This window comes from Cololabis saira, chromosome 14 (assembly GCF_033807715.1).
Source record: "Cololabis saira isolate AMF1-May2022 chromosome 14, fColSai1.1, whole genome shotgun sequence".
Taxonomy (NCBI): Eukaryota; Metazoa; Chordata; class Actinopteri; order Beloniformes; family Belonidae; genus Cololabis; species Cololabis saira.
In genome coordinates this window covers 21842430-21866725 of record NC_084600.1, presented here as the reverse complement: position 1 = coordinate 21866725, position 24296 = coordinate 21842430, and the positions used below count along the sequence as shown (strand labels likewise).

At 40.7% G+C, this 24296-nt stretch overlaps 1 protein-coding gene across 9 annotated transcripts in view; it reads left to right on the top strand.

The window, feature by feature from the left end:
• The first annotated feature begins 1703 nt into the window (after positions 1 to 1703).
• camkk1a (calcium/calmodulin-dependent protein kinase kinase 1, alpha a) overlaps positions 1704 to 24296 on the top strand; it is a 92247-nt gene continuing 69654 nt past the window's right edge. For 2 of the 9 annotated variants that reach the window (XM_061740136.1, XM_061740137.1), the window contains exons 1-2: positions 1706 to 2011; positions 4750 to 4886. The gene's annotated coding sequence lies outside the window, so the exon portion shown is untranslated. Of the gene's footprint in view, positions 2012 to 4749; positions 4887 to 7901; positions 8034 to 19021; positions 19099 to 19232; positions 19250 to 24296 lie in introns of those variants that run through there. The other 7 variants (XM_061740134.1, XM_061740140.1, XM_061740135.1 and 4 more) reach the window with 6 other exon arrangements.

Below are 24296 nucleotides of genomic sequence, written 5' to 3'. Positions count from 1 at the left end.
CATGTTCATACTTGGCCAATAAAGCTTATTCTCTAATAAAAAATAAAAAAACATTTTAAATTTCCAAAAATGTAAATGTAGGACGTATTCAAACTATCAGCAAGACTAATCTTTTACCACTTATATACAGCCGGATATTCTACGATAGTTGCAGTGAATGAACCATAATTACAAAGATGAATGGAGGTCTGTGCTGCAGAAACCACAAACATTGCTCAGCAAAAAGTGATGTGGATAGATAATTCACAATATTTTTGAGAAATGTGATGGTGTATGTGTGCGTGTGTGGTGACCATTTTTTCATGGTCACCACAAGATAAACATAAATATAATTTAGATACCATTTTTGAATAAAAATATGTCTTGTATCTGAAGCATTTTTTTTTGTCCAGAGATCACATTTCAATACAATGTACATTATAGACCACCATGTTTGATATCACTCCTGTCGTCATTAAATGTGTTGTGGAAAAAGATTTCTCATCCCTACAGTAAGTAATGAAAAACAACTGTTTATTCTAAGGTGTTCATAATATTGTTCTTGCTTCTATATTTTATTCATTTTTATTACATTCATGTCTACATGACAACATGATACATTTTGTTTTAAAGAGTTAGAATAGTACTGTTGAGGTCAAGCCCAATGCCCTCAACCTCCTCCACTCATCAGTGGGATCTCATCGGTATGGGCTATGAGCTAGTATGTGAAATCCCAGGTATCAGTTTACCTGGCTTAGCTTATGCTGACCTATGATGCTAATTGATATTACTGTATGTTCATTCTTGTCACATTTTTCCAAACATCAGCATTTCAAGTGTGTTGCTACTGAAGCAAGTGCCATGAGAGCCAAAATGAGAACCAGCAGAGCTCCGCTGGGACCTACAGTCACTGTGGTATATAGTTGAAGGTTGGCCCTGATGGATCCAAGGATGAAACATCATGTAAGTGGAGTAATTATTTCTGATTTTGCAATCAAACAAACACTTGAAATGGTATATGGAGATTGACTCAGTTTTGGATGCAGCCCATAGTGGACAGTTCAGTCAGAGGCTTCTTATGTTCGTTGAACATAATCTTACGTGGGTTGAAAAATAAATAATTGAATTAATTAAAATGGGTTAAACATGAACTGCCTGCAGTATGTTGAGTAGACTACAACAGAGTGTGTGTAATTAGACTATAAAATAGTCAGGTTTGTGGATTTTTATTGCATTTTTTTTGTCATTTGAGCAGTGAAGCAGAACAGTGACCAATAGAGGCGCTCTTTTCTTTCTACTTACTAGTTTTTAATAGAGAGGCAATTTCATGATTCCACGTGTGGTTTTAAAGCCTATTATCAAATTCAGGGCAAGTATAAAGCTTCATTAAATAAACTGGGGAAAACTGAACGCTGCAATTCACCGCCAGCAGAGATGCTCGAGATGTAGCTGCACAAACCTGGCGGTTTCTAGGACCATGGGTGTATCCCTTGTCGAATAAAGCCCGATGTATGGTTCCGCGTTAAACCTACGGCGTAGCCTACGCCGTAGGGTACGCGGCGACGCGCACCGTAGGCTCTGCGTTGGTTTGACGCAGAACCATCAATCAGCCTTAATAAAAGTTGTTGGACCTGTGTGTGTGTGTGTGTGTGTGTGTGTGTGTGTGTGTGTGTGTGTGTGTGTGTGTGTGTGTGTGTGTGTGTGTGTGTGTGTGTGTGTGTGTGAGAGAGAGAGAGAGAGAGAGACTAGTGCGGCTGTGCAGCAGCTGCAGGGTCTGTCTGCCTTCACGCTGGGAACCGGAGCGTGCGCGCTGCGCTGTCCTTGTGCTCCGGGAAAGAGAGAGGCAGAAACATGGGACACATTTCAGGTCAGCAGCTGATCCCGATCCCGATCCCGATCCTCACGCACGCCTAGGAAAAACAGCCAGCACTGTACAGCTGAGAGGTCGGCCGTGGAGACAGAATCCAAAACATTCTGCGTGAACGGGACACCCCCTGCGGATCCGCAGGCACGCTCCAGAGCGCGTTTGTGGGTAAGTGAAACTTTCAAGACCGCCTCATGCCTGCTGCATTCATATTAAAAAAATATGCATTGCATAAAAAATATTCATTGCATATTTTTTTGTGGGTGCAAAAGTAGATGATCCTTGTGCAGTGCAGACGGATCTCAGCACACGTGCGTCCTCACCGGGTTTTATTGGTGTTCAGTGAATCGGTTGCTCTGCAGTTTGTTGCGCTGGATTGTAACCAGCCTGCACTGAAAACACACAGCATGCACGATCTGTCATTGATCTGTGTCACGCACCTGGCATGAGGTGATGCTGCTCCGTTCACGCTGCAGGGAATTTCCTTAGATCTAACTTGTGCGAGCAAATTCTGCGCAAGTGGCCTCCGGTAATATCTTGTTTTTTTCTTCTTTTGTCTGGGATTCAGTCCATCGCTGCTGTCAGGTTTGAGCCACAAGGGTGTGAGCATGTGCTGCAAAGCAAGGTGCCTGGCAAACAGCAGCCTGATTTATTGATTGCAGCAGGGCCTTTCCTAGCTTTTAGTGGACCCTTTTGCAATATTCTGTTTGGCAGGGCAGCTATTTTGTAAACCTCCCGTGTGCTGCAGAATTCACATTTTACACTCAACACATAATTCTTTTCTTTTTAGCCAATTTATAAACAAAAACAACAACAAATAAATAAACAAAAAAAACTAAATGTGGCCATATTCAAGTGTAAATATGGGAGAAAAGCAAATGTACAAATGGGGAAAGACAGTGCATAAGAGATTCTCACTAAAATGTTGCTTTTTTTAAAATAAATGTGCTGCATTTCTACAAATGAGGACAATTGCATTTTATTTTTCCCCAAATAATGCATGTCATCCTGACCTTTATGGCGGGGGAGGGTAAGGGTCTTTCTGGCTTCAGGGTCATCTGCATAATCTGCATACAGCAAGAAACAGCTCTGGGTTGTGTTGAAATGGACATCTTCAGGGTTCTATTGACAGCAAGTCTGTGGTGTGCAGTTACTGGAATAAAGTCTATTTTGAGACTTGATCTCATACTGCTGCGAGCCGCTCAGACTGCCTCTGTTCAAAAAGCATAAAACAAGAGCATCTGTATCTACATCGCTCTGGAGTGACTCTGTCTTATTATGGCAAGCAAAGGCTTGCCAAAGGCTTCCTGTCCACCTCAAGTGGTGCTCACTTGTCACTGTTTACATGTTGTTAAATCCCTCAGTTATGAAGCTGGATACTGAATTGCTTCCTGTACCTTATCAAGTGCAGGGGAGGACTTTGAAATCAAATGACTCCCTTTGTTGATACCATTTGAAGAACAAGTGCAATGCATTCCCGACACATTAGTTCTTCAAACCTGCATTGTGGCCTGGTGCAGGATAACGACGTCAAGACATCAAATGAGTTCAGCTGAATAGCTGTGTTTTATCACAATGAGGATGTGTTTAGTCAGCACATAACTGACTTCCCTCATTTGAGTACATTAAATGTTTTGCATGCGGCTTTATCAGGCATTAGTTGCCATATATGGGACTCGGAGACATGGTGCCGGAAGGTTTGTGTGAAGACCAAGTGGAGGATAAAATGATTCACTCCTTTGAACAGACCAACAGTGAGTGGAATTTTGGATATTTATTTTGGTCATTTATGCACCAGAAAAACCAAAAGATCACCCGGAAAAAAAACTGTACAGGTCGTACTTGACTTCCTTTCTTTCTATTTCTCTTTTCTCTTTGCCCTCCTCCCCCATACATTGTTAACAGCTTTCTTCCTCTTTTTTGCATGGCCTTTAGTAACCATTACAAAAACTGCAGCAGTCACACTGGAATAGACAGATCATCACCAGACCAAAGGCGGAGTGAGTGAGAAATTAGTATTGCAAGTGTATGAGTGAGTTTTCCTCTATATGTATAATGATGTTACCATATTACTTTCTGTAACTGAAGCTGCAGTTGTGCATGAGTGAACATCACATCTAGAGCTGTTTTGCAGAGCTCCACTCTGGGGGGTGGGGGGTGTAAACTCTTGTCTGAGCTTGTCCTGAGCTGGCTTACGAACACCCATGATGGTGTGCATCACAGTTTTGGTCCTGGCAGTCAGTTTAACTTTAATTTTTGGTCGTCTTGTCGGTGGACTATGATCACCACATCTCTGTTGAGCAACATTCAATCTTTGATATCATCACGCCGAACCAGCAGATGCTGTCTGATGTGTGATTGGCCAGGAGAGAAGATCACGATGATGTGCACATTTCATGATCTTTGTGTGTGTGAAAGCAGCAATTACTGTGATGGATTTACAATCAACTGGAATATGGTGAGGACAAGTGGGATTTTTTTATAATCGAATCATTTTCTTTTCAGAAGCTGATAAACATTCTTGAGGTATTTATACCACAATGATAATGTGAATTATTATTTTATTATTATTATTATTATTATTATTATTATTATTATTATTATTATTTTATTACTATTACTTTTTTTAAGCATAGCTTTTTAAACATACAGCAGGTTTTTAGTGGGTGGATTCAGCCGCTGAAGAGTAGGTTTAGGTAGGTTTAGCCATGTTCCAGCCTCATTATCTGTGTTATTTAGCCCATATGAGAAATGTGATTTATTTCCTGGGCTAAGATGTTCACGTGCATGAAAAAGAGACTCAAGAAAATAATGATGGATGAGGATACGGGACCTAAAAGCAGCTGTACATGCTGTAATGTCTGTTTGTATAGTCACACGTGCCCTCCCCTCCTCTCTGGAATCAGCCTCCAGTTCCTGGAAGCTCCCATGCTGTTTGCGGAGCTCTGCTGTCATGGAATCAGACAAGTGTCAGAGGATGGACAGCAAGTTAACAGAAGAAGAGGGAAGGTGTGTGCTTGCTGAGATGATGGTCAGAGAGCAGGTGAGGAGGAGTGCATGTGTCATTCTGTTTTCTGTGTTATTTCACTTCCCTGCTGTGGCACCTTCTGCTTGCACATGGATCACTTATTAGGGATTTGAGTCAGATAATTATATTCAAATCTTGGCTTCAATCTTCAGTTCCTTTGTTTATCCAGATATGACTTAAAGACTGCAAATTGCTCTTGGGAGATGTTTTGAGTATCAGGGATGAGGGGGTGGGGGGTGGGGTCCTTACTGAGTGGAATGAGCTGGAAGTGGCAGCCCTTATCAGAACTGGCTGTATCTTGTTCTTACCAAGGAAACGCCACTCAGTCACTGGGTTTCCATCTTGTTACAGCATTCTGCCAGTTTGTTTTTCCCCAAAGTTGACACAGCTTCCTGAGGTTTTGTATCGCCCTTGATGCGTTCACCAGTGTATGTTAGGAATGATACAGGGTAAAGAGCTGTTAAGACAAAAAACACAAAAAAACGGCATAAAATAGGAAGTTTTATATGAATGTGTAGTATGAATGTAGTTTGTACTGTAAATATGGTGAGTTGCAAGTTTAGTTTGTGTCATTTTAATTGTGGACTGTTTATTTTATTCTATTTTATTATTTATATTTTGCACCGTGGGTCAGAGAGAAATGTAATTTCATTTCTGCTGTATGTCTATATAGCATATGACAATAAAGCTTGAAACTTGAAACTTGCCAATAAGACTAAACAAGCAGGACATAAATTTGTAAAAGTAACCCACAGTGGAAAAACACTTTTTTACTGCTATCTAATAATTTGGCTTGCTAGAGTATGTAAACAGCTAGATGTGTTTGGGGGAAAATATTAAATCATTTGGAGTTTTGGATCAGTTCAGTTGCGTTCATTAACAACGGGACACAAGAACTCTCATTTTTCTCCTTTTAGACGTCAGATGTCATAAATGACCTTTCTTCCTATAGCTATCCTCTTTAATTTTTTCCATTCTTGTTGCACATGAAGTTTTAAAGCAGTCGAACAAAAGATTTTATTATTTAGCAACATGGTAAACTTTTGCCCTGCCATGTTTGTTGTGTGATGTCAGACACCCTGCTGTAGTAATCAAGGCAGGGAATCTCAGCAGCCACAGGATAAACTAACATGCAGCCAGACACACAACTATGAGGGAAGTTCTGAGAGAAAAAATAAAAAAACAAATCAGGTCATTCTGGATCCGCTATAATCCTCATGTGCATAAACCTACAGCCTTGAATGAGATGACTCTTTAACGGCCTGGGGAGGCGGCTTATCGCTGTTGATCACCGCTCGCCATGTATTTGCAGCACGGCATTATGTAAGTTGTAGAATTTGCTGGTTTTTTTTTTGTTGTTTTTTTTTGTTGTTTTTTTTTTTCTTTTCTTCAAAAGTTTTGTCAGTTCGAATCTGCTGAATCCAAATCTGTCTTATTCCAATGTCTCTAAGACTCATAATTCAGTTAAATATGTTTCCCAAATGTATTTGTAAATGGAAAATTCTGTTTTTTTTATCTTAGAGTATGAGGTGTTTGAGTGGCGTCACCGTAGTCCACTCACTTCTGTAGTCCATCCCTACCCATCCACCCACCCATGATATATTTATATAGATAGATAGATAGATAGATAGATAGATAGATAGATAGATAGATAGATAGATATCTGAATGTGCATGTACTGTACATGCACAGTAACTACAATTTACTATTCCATGCAGTAACAGTTACCTGCCGTTATGTTCTGTTATGTCCTCCCTGTAACTGACTGAGATGGACGAGTGGCGGTCCGGTTCTGGCTCCGCAGCTACAGGTGGACTCATAACGCAAAAGTCTTTCAGGGACAGCTGGGTCCTGCAGTGTACGTGGTGAACGTTATATTTGCAGTATTTGGTTGTGTAGGCTGCGATAGACTGACGACCTGTCCAGGGTGAACCCCTGCCTCTCGGCTGGAAATTAGCTGGGATATGCTCCAGCAGACCCCCGTGACCCTGCAGAGGATAAAGTGGGTAGAGAAAATGGATGGATGGATGGATGTGTAGGAGCACATAAACAAGCATGGTGTAAGAAAGTAACGCTGGCAGTCACCGATAAATGACTTCCCGTCACTCTTAACCTTCATTTATAAACTATATAGATGTGTATATTAGGGATGGGCGGTATGGACTAAAAAATGTATCATGATAATTTCTGGCATTTATCCCGGTAACGATAAAAATGACGATAAAAAAAATACCAATTCAACTCCACCTTTGTAACTCTTTCTTTCTTTCTTTCTTTCTTTCTTTCTTTCTTTCTTTCTTTCTTTCTTTCTTTCTTTCTTTCTTTCTTTCTTTCTTTCTTTCTTTCTTTCTTTCTTTCAGGCTCATATCTATTTTTCTTTCTTTCTTTCTTTCGGGCTCATCTTTCTTTCAGGCTCATCTTTCTTTCTTTCTTTCTTTCTTTCTTTCTTTCTTTCTTTCATGGCTCATTTCTTTCTTTCTTTCTTTCTTTCTTTCTTTCTTTCTTTCTTTCTTTCTTTCTTTCTTTCTTTCTTTCTTTCTTTCTTTCTTTCTTTCTTTCTTTCTTTCTTTCTTTCTTTTTTTCAGGCTCATCTTTCTTTCTTTCTTTCTTTCTTTCTTTCTTTCTTTCTTTCTTTCTGTCTCATTTCCTTCCTTCCTTCCTTCCTTCCTTCCTTCCTTCCTTCCTTCCTTCCTTCCTTCCTTCCTTCCTTCCTTCCTTCCTTCCTTCCTTCACGTACGTTGTGTGTCGATTTAACGCAGAACCATAAATCAGCTTTACACAAAAACATCATCAACATTTATCGTTTTTACCGCGAGATGACAAATTCTTATCGTGGGGAATTTTTTTGACGGTTTATCGTGAACGGTAAAATATCGCCCATCCCTAGTGTATATATATACTTACTGTATAATTTGTAATTCAATTTTCAATTTTATTTATATAGCATCTATTACAATACTAGTTGTCTTTAGGCGCTTTCCAGAAACCCAGATCATGACCTGCGAGCAATTAATACATACTCCCCTTTAGGAGGGAGGAAACCTTGAGCAGGACCTGGCTCATAAGGGGGGACCCTCCTGCTGAAGACCAGCTGGGCAGAGCAGGAAAAGAGAGATCAGAAAAAGAGGATGAAGAACAGAGAGAGGAGAGACACAGACAAAGGTACAAAAAACACAAGATTTATTAGCATTAACTATCTGGATAGAGCAGGAGAACTAATAGTTCTATGTTCATATTACTGATACACGGTTAGTTGGTGTACTACAGGGATGACTGTATAAACAGACAGCAGACGTTGAGGTGGTCAGAGGTTGGGACTGCAGGTCAGGATGTCAGTAGGTATCCAACAGAGACATCTATACAGACAGGTGGAACCAAGCAGTGGGATGGTCAGAGGGTGGGACTGCACAATTAAGTTCAACTTTTAATTATAGTTTAACTAGACTTAGACAAACACAAAAATAAGAAAAAGATGGCCCAATCTGGCTGGGGAATAAAGAACATTTTTGTATCTGTATACATGTCATTGCTGGTTGTTATGGAAACACAGAGGTGGACAGAGTACTCGACCCCAGTACTTGAGTAAGAGTACAAATACTACTGGTCAAAATTTACTCCGTTACAAGTAAAAGTAGCTCAGTCAAAATATTACTCGAGTAAGAGTAGAAAAGTACTTGCTTTTAAAGGTACTTAAGTATCCAAAAGTAAATGCTTTTAAATTTACTTTAAGTAAAAGTAAGAGTAAGAGTAAATTTCTTATTTTCCACATCAGTAAATTACTATATTTTTTAATTTGAATTTAATTTGAATTTAATTAAATTTTTTAATTTTGTCTGTGGTTTGTCTGTGCCCTCGTTTTTTACTCAGTCGAACTCAAACATTGAGTTAAGATACGGCCAAGGATTTTGTGAAAGTCCCTGCTCCGAGTCCGGCTCATTATCAGACTCAGATGACTCAGCGGATTGTCTTTCTTCTCCTGACGCAGGCGTAGCCGTTGTTGCGGCTCTGTCTTGACAAACGCAGGCTACTTTGGCGGTATCGTTTTGAGGAGGCTTGACGTATTTCCGCTTTATGTACATCCCAGTGGAGAGCGTGCACTGTGATAGGTCTCCTCCTTTGACAAAATCAGCTGGTGTCCAATAGGATTTTAGGGAAGAAGAAAAAAGAGCAGACCTTAAAGTAACGAGTAATTTTCAGCCTTCCTAGAAATTTACTCGAGTAAAAGTAAAAACATTTGTCTTGGAAATGTATTCAAGTAAGAGTAATAAGTACCAAAGAAATCTAATATTCAAGTAATGTACAAATCCTCTGGATATGTACTTAAGTACAGTACTCAAGTAAATTTACTCCGTTACTGTCCACCACTGTGGAAACACAATGCTCAGCCACCACTGATGTTGACCTACGACAGCACTGAGTGTTGTCGCGTGGCTTCTGGTGCGGCGTTTCTTTTGGATCGTAGACTATGTATAACAATGGACCAAGCATTCAGTCACATGACTGAATGCTCACCCAAACACACCCTGATACCGATGGCTGTGTCATTAACAGAGTTGTGCAGACCTTGATGGCAAGCGGATAACGATCTGTAATTAGAATCAGGTGTGTTGATGCAGGGAACCATTTGAAACATGCAGAGAGATCTTGAGGACCAGGGTCGACAACGACTGCTCCAGAGTGATTATTTTCTCCTCCTCCACCATGAAGCTTAGCTTGCAGCTGACGCGCAGAATCTCAGTCAAAATCACATGAAAATGGGCATCCAGCTGTGACTGAATGTTACCTTTCACACTCTTACCTTTGCATCACACTGAAGTCTAACTTAAACTGTCAGCTACCCTAAAAGAAACATGCACATTTAAGCTTGAGTTGCAAGTGTTTTTAGGTGATTCAGAGTGAATACATGAATACATTTATATATCCTCTTTAGTTGATTCTGGGCGACATGTAGAGTCGCATCTTCATCTTTGCCTTCATTATGCAAAGCACGACCAGTAAGGAGTCTGGGAGATCTCAGATCTCTCACTTTAGCTCAACCAAGGGCTACACTCCACTCTACCCACACTACATTATTCTGCATGAGAGACACAGCATGCATGTGATACCCACTGGGAGTCTGCACCAATGAATCTTTTTGATCGGAAGGTTTATTGATAAATTATTAACTGATTTTTTTATTTTTTTTTTGCATCTTTGAGTTTCCAGCTCAAGCTGAAAGGTTTGGGTGTTCAATCATAATCCAGGCTCTTTTAGAATTTGTATACTGTATTTTTTTCAAGTTAATAAATGAAACTCAACTGTCATTTGTATACCGGCATACCATTACGTAAAATACCTTTTCCTAATTTATTTAAATTAATTTAAAACTAATCATTTGACCTTTATCAGTATCACAGATGTTTTACACAACTTTAAGAGCCATTTAACTCATCTAAAGGGCCATTTAACTCATCTAAAGGGGAAAAAATGATGTATTTTGGCAAAAATCGATACTAAAAATAGTGCGATGTTGGAATGGGTAGTGCCTCCCCTGCTGGTTATACTTCCCGGAGTTAGTTGGTTGTTATAAAGAAATAAAACCGGAGTTTGTTTCTCCATAACAATTTAAAATCCTAAAGATCGATCAATTAAGCACGCCCATCCCTAGGATGCCTGTTTAGGATCCCAGTTCAATAGATTGGCTTTTAAATCACCAAATGACTTTTAACACATTTCATTTGTTCATTGTCCAATATCACTTCTGTGACGCCTTACCTCTCAGCAGACACAACACTGATAATGCACAGCAGAGTTAAAGCTGCGACAGGTTTTCACTACGCACATTCTGCCTCTCATTCATGATTCAAATATATTCATTCATGTTTATTTTCTCTATAAAATATTTTCATTCAGATCCAGATTCACATGACAATAAAGACACAATTATTAAGGTGGTTATTCAATGGTATGTGCGTAATTCATAAATAGACTATCACCAGTTCACTGCTGCTGCACAGGACACAGTTGCAAGCACTCTGCCTCGCCTCGCCAAAAAGAGACGAGAGAAACTACAGTATATAACGTTACAATAAAACACAATAAAAAGCAGTAAAAGTTTATTAATAAAGTTCATTCATGTTATTCATGTGATTAATGAGTATTCATTGCATTATTACATTTGTGGGAAGTTATTACAACATTGAAAGTTGAAGATTTTCACTTCCCCACGAACGTAATAAATCTCTACAAACGTAATAGTTATTACATTTGTGGGAAATCGCGTGTTACGTTTGTAGTAGGCAGCGACTATTACGTTTGTGGGAAATGTATTACATTTGCAGGATTATTACATTAAAAGCTGCATATTTTTATTACGTTTGTGGTTTATTACGTTTGTGGGCAATATTACATTGGCGGGCGTTACAAGGACTCTGGTCAACCTTGTAGGATGTGACTGCAACAGGAAGTGCTACCCCAGGCTGATGAGAAGGACAGTGTGGATGGTTGTTGAAGAGCCAAGAAAACATCAAATGACTTAATCCTATGAAAGAGCAAAACTGATATAAGTAAAATATAAGCAGAAATATAAATATTTTGTTTTTCCTTTTTCTCATACATGTATTCCTTGTATTTATTTTCCCTTGTCTCCTCTTATGCATTTCTGCCTCATTATGCAAATGGAAGGTCTGGTGGGGCTCGACCGGGGCTCTGGTAGACCTCATGTCGGCTCCTCTCAGGTGCTGTTTGAGTAGTGACATTTGAAACATTCTTTCTGACGATTAAGTCAGAAAGAATGAAAGGTAAAGCTAGTCAGCATCATGTGTTAACCATAACTAAGTTAAAGGAGCATGAGGCTCCTTTTAAGAAATGAGACTCATTAGCGCCACCTTCGCCACGACGGCCGCCGGGGGTACTGCAGCCAACAGCGAAGCCGGCACGGGAAAACGGGGTGAACGCGCATGCAGCGTCATTTGACGTCACATCCGCAGGACAGCGCGGGAAATTCGGCCCCACAATTGCAGCACATTTTGCAGCACACAGCCTGTTCAAGGCAATGGAGAGATACGGTAGAGGGCTCATTCTTTTTGGTTTGGAACGCTTCATCTGACTTTATTACTAGAAAACTTAAAACGTATACGAATTTTTTTCATAAATTCTGCCTCCATCCTGCCTCATGCTCCTTTAAGCTGACGTATTTATCTTGTGGTATCTGAGTTAAAGGGGACCTATTATGAAAAACACGTTTTTTCTTGCTTTAACATATATAAAGTTGTCTCACCTCAGCCTGCCAACTCAGAGAAGGAGGAAAGCAACCAAATTCTGCAGTGTCTGTACAGCTACCTGGATGAGCCGTCCAGTGTGATGTGGCTTCTACGAGCCGTTCATATTCTGCTCCAGTCGTTAGGTAACGACGGGAGCGATTTACATGTACATAGGTTGGCCTCCGATGTGTGAAACCACGCCCACAACTAACTCCGCCGGCCGGAGCTTCTGCCATTTTTTCGTAGCGGTGTATCGCGTCATTCAGGCAGCCAATCAGCACAGTGTCTCATTATCATAGCCCCGCCCACTCAGAATCCCACATAGAGAATGAGGTTAGAGAATGGGAAGACAAAGACATGGCTCAGAGGCGAAATTTCTAATTTATTTAGCAAAAACAATCAAAAGCTTGTTTTTAAGACATTCAAGGCCTGTTTAAAATAGGTATTAGATGCCATAATAGGTCCCCTTTAAGTTGGGTGTTTCATCTGACTTGCAGGCTTGTTCATCCCACCCGTTTTAGCCTCAACTGGGGTTGGCCCAGTTCCTGCCAACATGGCATTCCTCATCGGCTAAAAAACTGGCTCAGAAACTCTTCAGAAACCCGTGGGTGACGTATCGGAAGCTTTGTCTATATAGTTCATGGAAAACATCAAAAGACATTCAAAATGACCTCCAAGGTCAAGCTATGCCACTTTCTGATCCTTTACTCTTTAAGCAACAATGACAGAATGACCCTGGAGATCCCACTATTAGAAGAAATGCATAAATGCACAAAAAAATTATGGCATTTAATGTATATTTTAAACAGGCCTTGAATGTTTCTACATAAATCAGAAATCCAGCCTGTGGGTCATGTCACTAGTTTTACCGCTTCTAACCTCTTTTTCTGCGCCTCATTTTTAGGGAAGGGGGGGGGGTATGATAATGAGGCTCTGTGCTGATTGGCTGACTGAATGACGTGTAGCAGGGGAGGAGCATAAACCTCGCTCCGCCAGAGCAGCCCGAGCCTGTAAATTATCACAACACTGAATTTTCACAAATGGAAACTTTATTGTTAAAAAAATAAAATATGAGTTGTATATAAATAACATTTATGCACTATTTCAGCCGGATCTGCCCGGCGGATGCTGAACGCTGGCCCCGGAGCCACGCCGGGCGCCCGGCGTGGCTCCGGGGCGCATCGCCCGTTACCGGTGATCAAACCGACAGATTTCGATGAAAATCTCGCAGGGTGAAGCTGGTCCAGCCTGGGACGTACCCCAGAAATCCCTGCTCCCAAAGCGGCTGGGAACCTGGACAATTTAGTCGGACGGACCCCGTTTTGGTAACCAGGAAGGAGACTGGAGCAGCGCGCATCACCGCGGCTTTAACCAGGGAATCTGACCGGTTCCGACCGGCCGGGACCGCAGGAACCGGCCTGGACTGGTAGCAGGGACTCCCGGGGACCGACCAGCGGAATTTCAGCCGGATCTGCCCGGCGGATGCTGCGCGACGGGCGCCGCAACCCCACGGCGGGCTCACAGAACGGCTCCAGAGCGCATCCGCGGCGCATCGCCCGTTACCGGTGATCAAACCGACAGATTTGGCTGAAAATCTCGGAGGGTGAAGCTGGTCCGACCTGGGACAGATCCCCGAGGACCCAGCTCCCAAACCACCCGGGAACCTGGATGATTTAACCCGGATCCGCTCCGCCGCGGCGCCGCGTCCGACTGGTTGAAGGAAGGACCGCTCCAGCAGTGGAGAGAGCTGGTTGTGGGCGTGGTTTCAGCAGCGGAGGCTGAACCTCTGGAAATCTGCTCCCGTCGTGACGTCACGACGGGAGCAGATTTTAATCGGCTCAAAAAAAACCACGAGACACTGGGGGACTCTGTCCGGCGGGGGTCAGAGAGCTTGCAGAAATTCATGGTATTTTGTCTCCCCTGTGCTGGCAGGGTGAGGGGAGACCACTTTATATATGTTAAAACAAGAAAAAACGTGTTTTTCATAATAGGTCCCCTTTAATGTTGGCATGCCATAAATATTCTACGACTGATGAGATAAAACTGGAGCTTTTTGCTCTATGTCCACAGATGTGGGGAAAAAAACCCAAAACAACCAAAGCTTTCAGATGAAAGAACACAATACCTCCTGTGAGACATGGATAGAGCTTGGTTATGTTTTGGGGCTGGTTTGCTGGATTTGGTACGGGCGGACTTGAACGTATGCAGATGACTCGGCAAGCTACAGTAAGCTTCAGTTACAGGTGACAAGTCCTCCAACAGGACAATGAGGCAGGACATACATGTATAGCTCAAAGCAGGAAGGAAAGCTACTGAAAGACACAGGATTGTTTTGAAATTGGCACTGATTTGTAATCCTATTAAACATGTGTTTGGACAGAGCAGAACAATGGAGAAGGCATCCTTCCCACTGAAAAAATTATGTGGGAAAAAAAAGAAGAATTAATTAAGGCGGCCGTCATTTTTGCCCGTGGCATTTTCATTCGATTTTATTTCGAAATATATTTCAAATATATTCTGTACAAATAATGAGTACCATTAACTTTTGTCAGTTTCAGGTTATTTCAGTGTGGGTTTCAGGGCGTCAATAAATCTGTCCAGTTTCGTATGCAACAGCTGAGCCCTGCTTTCACTCCAGGTTAGCCTCCTGTTTCACACCTGAACATCCTTTTCTTTTATAAGGGCGGACAATGTGCAGAAAAGTCATGATTGACGCATTCACACGCAGGGTTTAAAATAGTAAATGCAGATTTATTCCGATTTTTTCTTTTAAACATATGCCCACATATGCACAGATGCTTCTGCCACCCAGGCTATCTGGAAGTGCTATGTGATGCGTACAGTAGTAATGAGATACGCATTAACAGATGGTATTTTCTTTGTTCGGATCTGAAACTGTTGGTTTATGGGTAAACTTGATTAATTGTGTGGAAATGTTTTTTGGAACTGGCTTTGTGGGGCAGTGAACATCCCAAAACAGATGTATTTGGTACAGTCTGTCTTCTTCCTTTAAAAACGGATGAGTTGCATGAGCGTGTTCCTGCAGGTCTGGTCTTTGCAGAAATGAGATCAGCACGGACTGCCGCTAACGGTGCTTTAATTATGAAGGCACAGGCTACTGTTTTGCTGCTGTTAGTCATACAAATTGCTAATTTGTGATACAACATTGTGCAAATTGTTCTATGCCAGCATTTGGCATGCGAGCTGCATGGTGATGAGGGTGGTTTGTTTTTCACTTAAACACTTCGGTTAAAACAGAAATTAATGGATTCCCACCGCAGGATGAATCCCAATGAGTCACCAGCAGGTTGACATCTATGATTTGGAGCGAAGCAACTCATCAGCCAGCGGATTGATTGAATTTTCCCTCAGAAATACGTGTACCCCTTGGGATTAATAGAAATAAATTGGCTGATCCCTTTTCATCATGCAGCTTCATTTTCAACTTTCACTTATTCCAGTAGATTAACCAGCTAAATGCCACGTATAAGAATTAAATCACAAATGAATATTGAAGTTTGAAACCTCCCTGCCTCTGTAAATGTGCACTATGGTGGTGTAGAGAGTTCTGGTGGATTGTTTGCAGGTTTTTTGTTTGCTTGATGAGGAATTTGAGGAATTTCCCAGCTTCAAAAATATGTTTGTGATTTTGAAGATTAAAACAGCAGAAGATCAGCTTAAACCGTTGCTTACAGTAACCCCTCTGCTGCTATTCTGTATGACTCGCTTTACTATATCTGTCCTTGCAGCAGCCTTGTAAAGATGTGTGTGTGGAGGAGTGGAAAGCAAAACCTGACCCCGGCTTTTTGAGAAAGAAACCCATTTTAGCGAACACACCTCTTCTTGAAACCATAGCAGCTCTGCAGATCGACCAGCCACAACCTCTGCAGGCACCAAGGATTAAAATAAAAGATTCTTACGTCATGTTTTCAGCACTGAAAAAGGGAGAAAGAGCTGCACAGCCAATTATACCAATATTTTTATATTGTTGTATTTCCCACAGCGATCTGGCCTCCATGATTTGGAAGTAAATGAACAGGCCTATCAAGGCTGAAAAAAATCTTGTTAACAGTAGTTTCTAATCTTTGAAGGGCAAGTGTTTGGTGCTAGATTCAAAATCTTTTTTTCCCTCTTGAAAACATCTTGTAACTTAATTAAGGTGTCTCTGTGTTTGCCTGGAGGACACAATAATTGTCCAGCAACACCATGAGAATGAATATTCAGAGGTTTTGATGGGCTGTTCAGACGTGACTACAAAATAATTCACAGAAAAAAAAACCTGAAAAATTACATTTCAGCCATGATTTTCAGTTTTGTCAATTTCTCCATATTTTGATTTATTCTTTATTGTATAAACCCCCCAAAATTTAATAAATATATATTTAATGTGAATCTATTAATCATGAAATGAAAATTAGTTTGCTCTGATATGAAATGAGAAAATATATAGATATAAGTTAAAAAAGAGAATATATTTTAAAAAAGAAAATTTGTACAAAGTGTAGCAGAGAAAAGTGTGACTTTAATCTCCAAGCATCGCTATAAATGTAGCGGGGTGTTGTCTGTATTTAGGACCAAACTCATGGAAATTTTCAGCCCAAAGCTCAATAGGGGTCTTATTTTTTTTTTCTTTTTGAGATCAACTGCACACATTTGTTTCTGAAGTGACTACAAAGTCAACAACTGTAGATAAGAATGTTTTAGCAGCAACGGCATTGTAACTGTTGTGATAATTGTGGCTCTGTTGTGTTTTGGGGAAATTTGGCCACAGCAGCTGCCCACGTGGATCCCACAACAGAGCTGCTGAAACATCTGCCGTTGCAAGGTCAAAGAAGCTGGGTAGGCTGCTTGTGGTTTTAATCCCATCATCCAGAGAGGTCAGCCATTTAGAAGTTTGAAAAGTTAACGAGACCGTTAACTTTAAAATGATTGCTAGTGGTTTGATAGGACGAGCCCTTGCTTTACGCACTTGTTCATGGATCACATAAAGTCCTGTCTCCTACGTTCAACCGTCTGCAACCGTCTTCTGTCCGCTGATTTTTTTCTTTTTACCTTTATTTTACCAAGTTAGTCCCATTGACATCAATGATTTCTTTTTCAAGGGAGACCTGGCCAAAAATGGCAGATGATGCGAAACAAAAGGGACTAGATGGGTTCAACATGGACTACAGGCAGGTTACCGGTTTACTGTTGACCTAACGTCCTGAGCTCATTAGGACACCATTACACTGGGTTCAGAAATGGATATTAATCAGATTATTCAGCACTGTACAGGTGTTTGATTTCTTGTAAAATTCAATGCAAGTGGACTAGATGTCCTACAGGAAATAATGCACCCCTATCACGGCTGTTAGAGCCTTGACTTGATTATGTTCCAAATATACTAGAGTACTCTAGTGCAGTTTACTACGTGCATGCGTATCTACATGTGCATTGTTGTCATCAGTCTTAGATTCCAAACAAAATGAACCCATTTTTCCTTGTTTTTGCTGCTGTTGGTTCTGAATACATGATACCTAGTGTTAACAAAGGAGCGTCCCACCACTTCCCAAACGTCAATAAAGGCAGCATTTGAATATGTGAAGAGTTCCACACTTTATTCCTATACCTTTTTTATATTCATTGTAGTCATGGCACATATTTGCTGTGTGTTGGGTTCGTGGGAAAAGTCTTACAACGTTCTTTTGGACACAACATTATTCAGAAGAGTCGTCGCGGGGCTGCCGGTCGTGGCATTCCTCTTTCTGTGATACCAGCAACTCACGCTGACTCTTCTGGAGTCTTTTGTCTGTGAGAGAGCACAGCCATATCTTTTTCCTCTCCCTTCCTTTATTTTAGAGTATTTTTTTTAACTTTTTTTAATTCCAGAATAAGCATTTACTAACTTGTTTTAAGGAGATGTTTCCCTTTCTTTTAAGGGATTATCCTCTGAAACAGCTCAGGATGGTATGTATTTTAGCGAGCAGATAAATAAATCCTAACCATGTGTGACTAACATAACATAACTTAAAGGGAATAATTATCACTGGCCACAAAACGCTGTAAATTGCACTCATTAGATGATTATCCACAGTCAGACGTCGTGAACTATGACAATTGTAACACTTACTGTACTGTAATCTGCTCTTGCACATTTACATGCACACAGGTTACACATCGTCTCAGCATTCTGCTGGATGTTTATGAATTGGGTTCAGCACATGTTTGTTTTGTTTGAATCTTCATTAGTCAGTCTTTAATATATATATATATATATATATATATATATATATATATATATATATATATATATATATATATATATATATTGAAGGCTGGGTGAAATAAAAGCTTTCTGGGTGCCTAATTGATCAATTAAGGTACATTAAGATGCAGCCAGCAGAGGCTTCTGTGCATACGGACTGCCCCAGGAGCCTATGATGAGAAAGGATAGAGATCAATGGGAAGTTCTTCCTCTCTGAAGGCTTTAAAGGATCCCTCACATGAGAAGAGATAAATGACTTCTCAGTTTCCTCTGCAGCAGAGTAATCCTCTGCAGGTTGAAATCCTGACACGCTGCAAGCTCTAGGTGACAACTGTGAGGTTGAAGGATGGGTTGTGTTGTACTCCTCTGCCATATCATCTCTTGCATTTCTCTCATCCTAAGTCCTGACTACTTCTAAAAATAGATAAACTCCAAGCTGCTGCAGCTGGCCGGTGACCAAGGCCCACCCTACTTAGTGGGAGTATCTCATACAACACAGATCTGCACACTGGTTTTTATCAGTCGAGGCGGGGCTGGTGGCGGCGTTTGAGTGGGAAGGAAGGGAACGTGGTTGATGATACTAGACAGGGCTGTCCTTGTTGGAAGGAGCCTTTTCAGGTGACATCTCTTGGATTCCAGGAAGGTCAGCCACGCCGGACACTGCAAGGTCACAGTCGTGTGAGCAGAGGAGAAATAATTGGCTCATCCAACTTGTCAGCTTGCAGTGCTGCACACAGACAGGGTAATCCTGGGCTTATTAATGTATGAGGCAGCCACGCTCAGAGATGCCGGTGGCCCTTAAGTGACACTGGATTTGTTTGGGATTGTCCCAGAGTGTATTTCTGTCGGGTCCGATCGATCACTTCTCACAGACTTGGTGACTGCCTGCTACAGTAAGTCCCTCGCATCAGGCGGGCTGGTTACACCCGGACGTCTTTAACGGGTTTACAGAGACAACTAACCGTGTCTCATCAAGTTACTTACTAATCCTGTAAATTAAATTAAAGAGCTCCAAAATCAGTCTGACATGTAAACGACACGGAAAGTGTTTACTGGAGATACTCGTATTCAGATTTCTGGCTGGCTTTAAGCTCTGACCTTCTTATTCCGATTTTGTTTTTTTTTTGTTTTTTTTCCCCAAGAACTAAATTCAACCGCATGCAAAATAATTTTTTGTGATTTTTGTGTGATCAATTCAACTTATTTGGGGAAAAAAGAGGAGGAACCTAAACAGCTTTTACATTTTCTTTGAAAATGACAACAGTTTACAATACAGTCTTCCCTCTTTGTCATCTATAATCCAACAGAGAACGTGCTTGAGGCTCCTGGATACAGGTTTTTATTTAGGCATTAAGAGAAAACCAATATATAGCACAAGAGACACGATATACATTTTAAAACTCATTAGTATATTTGCTAAATAAAACAGCTAATACAAATATATAAATAATCCGACTCTTGAAAATAGATTAAAAGGTTTTGTTGGAGAAGTGTCTCAATGTTGTGTGCTCTGGGCTCAAGAGATGGATCTAATTGTGTTGCAGCCATCCTCAATAACAGACAATCACCCACCGACGGGTTGTGACTGAACAAATGGACGTTCTGCCTGAAAATACCCTGCTTTGGATTGTAAAAACTCCAAAATCTAAGCATCAAAATTTCAACTTTGAGTGGGAACTATGTCTTTAGTGGCCTTGAACAAGATTTAGTTTGGGCCACCGCCCTAAATCACCCAGACTGCTTACAACCGAATGAACGGAGACCAAGAAATGTCTTACTTTATTTCCAAATAAAGTATTATTTGACCTTACTTTCATAAGGAAAGGGTTTTTTGGAGTATGTTTTTGCATTTACATCAATTGAAGTGAATCCCCAGTTGGGACCCCTTTGACGAAGCAGCGCCCAAGCAAAAGCATTAGAGCATTAATACCAGGCACCAGCTCTGAGAGGGAAACCCTGGAAGATAGCAGAGGCTCTGTTAGCTTTATTTTTAGCCTTGTTCACTAGGGTGATGCTGTTTTATGTCATCATATTAATCCATGAAGCTTTTTCAGACATGAGATGCATGAAAAGTGCTTTCATGTGCAAGTTTGTTCAAGCAGCAGCATTCAGTCTCTCAGACATTGACGTTATTACCACTAGAGGCTTCATTCAGACGTTTTCACAGAACTGGACTGTGAAAACAGTTTTAATAAATGCATTTTTATGGGGAGACAGTTTGCCTACAAGAACAGAATGAAAAACAATAAAGTGTAACAAGCTGACTGGATGACTTTAGTTGTTTTATGATGCTGTGAGTGGATTTGCTGGAAGAATTAAATGTATGATATGAACAATGATAATAGAAGATTGTCAGGACATTTCAGTGGAAAAGGTGTTTTCCCTGAGTCCCAGCGGGGGAGTGGAGGCACTGAGGAATGGCCGCGCCCTGCAGCCGCCGTGAAGCGCAGCCATTTTAATCAACGAGAGCCATCTCACCAGAATCACTGGTTCAGAAGTGTCCCTGAAGCAACCGTTAGCTCTGCTCCGGTAAAGATCCGCGCAGTCTGTTTGAATGCTCGCCTGTGGTTCAGTGGCATTAATCCACACAGAGCAGATCGAGCTGGCAGGGGATCAGATGCAGGATTGATATAACCAATCTGGTCAATTTTCAGAGATGCTCAGCAGATTACCGTCCAAATCTCCAAAAATATTTGAGTAAACTCATGTAACAACCCAAACAGGCAGTGCTCCTGTGCTGAGGACATGGAGTCAGACTGCAGTGAAGCCAGACTGGAGTTCTTCAGCTCCTAATGACACAATTCTGGTCTTACTCGGCACCTGAAACCCAGGTTTGGCCTCAGTTTCTGACCTGCACCTCATGAGGCTCAGTCAGTTTTAAGTGTCCGTTAAAGCAGCAATGACATGATGAAATGCTGCTCCTGCATGTATGTGAATAAGGGAGAGAAGGCAGTCTTTGTCCACCTAGGGATCCCCCTTCTGGACTTTCTGTCCTCCCTCAATACTGTGTTTTATTTCCTTCTGCATGTTAATGTGACCTGTTTTTTATTTGAGTAAGATGACATATGACAGGAGAATGCAATTTGACCTGCTCAACCTGTGGGACTTAGAGAAAAGAGCTGCATGAAGGAAGAACAGGGCTCTTATTTGATATGAAGAAGCGTATGATGATTTGATTATTGTTTTGGGGCTTGTATCGAGTATGAATTAGGAGCCAGCGCGGATGGTGTCTGTTATCAATAAAACCCTGCAGTGAAAAATGTGTTTTCTGTGAACTGGAACTATGATTTTGAACCTCATGAACGTGTCAACAAGCCAACTCTATGATGTTTTTACTGACAGTCAACTGTGACAAAGTGCTTAAATTAGTGTTAAATTATCGGCAGATGTAATCGTCCACAATTGAGTATAGGGCTGTTTAATGAGACACCTGCTTATTTTTGGCACCTTTTATGCCTTTTTTAAAATTTGCATTTTTTTTTTTTTAATGAAGTGAACAGTTGAGTGTTTCATAATGGACCGAGTGTTTTTATATATAATCATATGATGAGCTTCAGCATGAGCAGGGCTGTAAATGTTTGTTACTCATCTGTCTGTTCAGAGCAGCAGGGAGTGCAGCTCAAAGATTCCTTTCGTACTTTGAACCCAGAGATAAGACCTGGCGTATTTGATTTCTTCTTGATCCACTGACATTCATTTGATTTTTGACGGTGTTTTACATTAAAGGATGTGTACTAGTTCCTCTGATACCATATCTCACCTATTAAAGAAAACACACACGCACACAGGGCTCCAGAGTGCGACCTATTAGGTCGCATATGCGACCTAATTTATTAAGGTGCAGTTAAAATTTAATGAGGTCGCTCCGGTGCTACTTGCAAGAGGACTAGTGGAAACAAAAAAATATTTTATATTTTTTTCACTCGGCTGTGTTAGTGCATTAATGGAGTGGTTGATAATACAATCTTACTTTCTGGCTCATTCCTGCGAGTCCTATTTCTCCTCTCTCTGTCTGCCTGCACCTGGTACGGTCTGCGCACGTTACGTGCACAGCAGTGCACGCGCGCGTACACGCAGCGCGCTCAAAAAGGTAAACAAAGCGCAGTATGAAGCGGTCTATAGTCGATTATTTTAAGAAGAAACTTGGAGGCAACAAACAAGGCTGGTGGTGGTGGAGGAGGAAGAGAAGGGTTAGCAGAGGGAGCGACAATAATCATGGATTCTTCTGATGAAGAGAGTGACAGGTTGGCGAAAGAGGCGGGGGAGAGTGGGGAGAAGAAAAAAAAAGTACAGCTTTCAACAACGGCTGGCACGGTTCTCGTGGTTAAGATACGAGGGGCAGGCCCAGGGTTCTGCGAGGGTGCATAAGCAGTTTATGTGTTTGCTCAGTTGAAAAGACGGAAAAAAAGACAAATGGGCGCACGTAAAGCCTTATTTATGGTTCCGCGTTAAATCGACGGCGTAGGGTACGCGTCGACGCGCAGCGTACATTCGCGTCCCCGCGTATCTACGCCGTAAGTTCTGCATTGGTGCAACGCGGAACCATAAATCAGCCAGTGTCCGTCACTCATTTGCGTCCAGCGCGCAGTTTCCTGCACCAGCAAGACGCTGCTCTTTGCTTCTCCGTTAACACAAAGTAACGATGGATATTCAGAAGTGGTTCAGCACAACGACACAAACAAGTTTACAGGACTGTTATAAATTAGAATATTGTGATAAAGTCCTTTATTTTCTGTAATGCAATTAAAAAAAAAAAAAAAAAAAAAAAAAAAGTCATACATTCTGGATTCATTACAAATCAACTGAAATATTGCAAGCCTTTTATTATTTTAATATAGCTGATTATGGCTTACAGTTTAAGATTAAGATTCCCAGAATATTCAAATTTTTTTAGATAGGATATTTGAGTTTTCTTAAGCTGTAAGCCATGATCAGCAATATTAAAATAATAAAAGTCTTGCAATAATTCAGTTGATTTGTAATGAATCCAGAATGTATGACATTTTTGCATTACAGAAAATAAAGGACTTTATCACAATATTCTAATTTTCTGAGACAGTCCTGTATATTTATGGTTATATTTATTTTTGTTGCTATGTTTTATTTTCTGTTGCTAGATTGTCTGATGGGTGAGGTAGCCCAGAGTAAATGTAGCATTTTCTTTGTTCTGCAGCAATATTGCTGAAAAAATGCACTTGAAAGACACTTTAAATATTATTGTTTGACTGGTATCATTCCACTTGAAATGACAGTCATGTTTAGTGATGGTTTTGAGCTGTATAGTTTGAATTTCTATGTTTTATTTTCAGGGTAAGAAACATCTGTTGCTAGATTGTCTGATGGGTGAGGTAGCCCAGACTAAATGTAGCATTTTCTTTGTTCTGCAGTGATATTGCTGCAATAAAGCATTTGAAATACACTTTAAATATTCTTGTTTTGCTAGTATCAATCTGCTTGAAATTATGGGAAAATGCATAATTTAGTGTTGAATAAGATGCCAGGCATGTAGTAAACATTAATTAGCCTAACTGTAGGCTATGTGTTTCCTATACATAATGATTGTTAATCTGTAAACAGTTAATTAATGCTTAATAATGTAACTAATGTTAGCAATGAAAAATATGGTGCTACCTAATTTGTTTTGGTGCTACTAAATGAAAAGCTAGGTGGCACCAGTGCTACCTGTGAAAAAGTTAGTCTGGAGCCCTGCACGCACAACAAACTCTTTAGTGATGGGATGGTGAAACAGCAAAGTTTTACTCTGAATCAGGCCCCACACATCTAAAGTCCTGAATGCAAGAATGTGATTTGGCTCAATAAAAGTTCTTTATTGACCTTATAAACTTTTTTGCCTTCGAGGTTACAACAATAAACATCTTGTTAAGGGGATATGAGATGATCTTAACAATGCTTTACAGAAACCTCACTGACTAATAGACC